This window comes from Magnolia sinica, chromosome 9 (genome assembly GCF_029962835.1).
Source record: "Magnolia sinica isolate HGM2019 chromosome 9, MsV1, whole genome shotgun sequence".
In the NCBI taxonomy this organism is placed as follows: domain Eukaryota; kingdom Viridiplantae; phylum Streptophyta; class Magnoliopsida; order Magnoliales; family Magnoliaceae; genus Magnolia; species Magnolia sinica.
This window is the reverse complement of record NC_080581.1, coordinates 45270542-45271911: the sequence shown is the minus strand read 5'-3', so window position 1 is coordinate 45271911 and position 1370 is coordinate 45270542. Positions and strand designations below refer to the sequence as shown.

General features: G+C 36.3%; 1 non-coding gene across 1 annotated transcript; it reads left to right on the top strand.

Moving 5' to 3' along the window:
* The first annotated feature begins 302 nt into the window (after positions 1–302).
* LOC131257221 (small nucleolar RNA R71) lies at positions 303–409 on the top strand. Its single transcript, XR_009177234.1, has one exon. It is a non-coding gene; the product is annotated as a small nucleolar RNA R71 (small nucleolar RNA).
* The last annotated feature ends 961 nt before the right edge of the window (positions 410–1370 follow it).

The window sequence follows — 1370 nt, the reverse complement described above, 5'->3', positions numbered from 1 at the left end:
GTTTCCTTCCTTAGTTCCATGGCATTAATCTTTCTTATGAGATCTGTCAACCTTCCACTAACATCATCCTCTTCTTTAAGAACATGTACTCCTCTTTTTTTTTTTTTTTTTGGCACTGCCTTAGGATTACTAGTTTGGTTGGATATGTTCCAGATTGGGCATTTTCAGCTAGCATGTCCAGGTAATCTCAGGCAACTTTCGGATCCTTGTTCATAAATTCGTTGTTGCACATCATCTTTATGAGTTAGCCCGTGTTTGAGCTTAATGCCTCATAAAAAAAGTTAATAATCCTTCAAATCTCGTAGCTATGGTGTGGGCAAGCAATAAGTAAATCTTTAAATCGTTCCCAACACTGGGAAAAAGTTTCATCTCCTTTTTGAAAGAAGTTCATAATGTCACTCCTGAGAGTGTTAGTTTTATGGGCCGGGAAGAACTTTTTAAGGAACTCTCGGGTCATCTCGAACCAAGTGCTAATAATAGATCTCGACCTTAAGGAGTGAAGCCATGCTTTGGCCTTCTCCTTGAGAGAGAATGAAAATAACTTCAGTTTAATCATGTCAGAAGGAAAATTATTAAAGTATATGGTTGCGACAATCTCTTCGAATTCATTTATGTGAAAATATGAACTTTTTTAATCGAGTCGATCAAATTTTGTGAGTAATTGGATCACCCATTGTTTAAAGTCCATGTTTCTTGTGTTGGTTGGGAAAATCATGTAGGAATGTATACTTGTTCTTGCCGGTTGTAAATAATCATGTAAGGTCCAAATTGGTGGAACCTAGTGTACCTCATTCTCATCATGCACTCTCCTAACTGGTGGTATGTTACGCACATGATTCTCATCGACATATTATTCAGTTTTGGCCATATTTTCAGATGATGTTTCAGGAGTATTTAGGTGTTTTCTAACTCGTCGATGGATTGCGACCCCTCGACCAAACCTCATTCGCTCTAAAGTCTCAATGTATGGTCCCTTACCCACTTGGGTATTAACCATATAAAACCCTAATTCTTAACCTTAAATCGTTAGTCTTACAGCAATTAAGAAAGCATGTAGAGGGAGTAAGGAAGGAAGTTACCTGTAGGGAAGAACTAGAGTTGAAAATCCTACAAACAAAGACAAGCAACAATGTTAGCAATGTTAAAAGATCTAAAATAAAATAAACCCTAAAAACAAAATTATGAAAATTCTAGAAAAATGAAAACCTATATTAGAAACAATTCAGAAAATAGAAAAACCTAACTTAAATTATAAATTAAACCTAGAAAACTTAAACCTAATTGTGTTCATGCCACTCTCTGGCTATGACGCTAAAAACTTGATCGGACCCAAGGGTTGACAACCCTAAGTGCAAGGCTGTGATGCAATA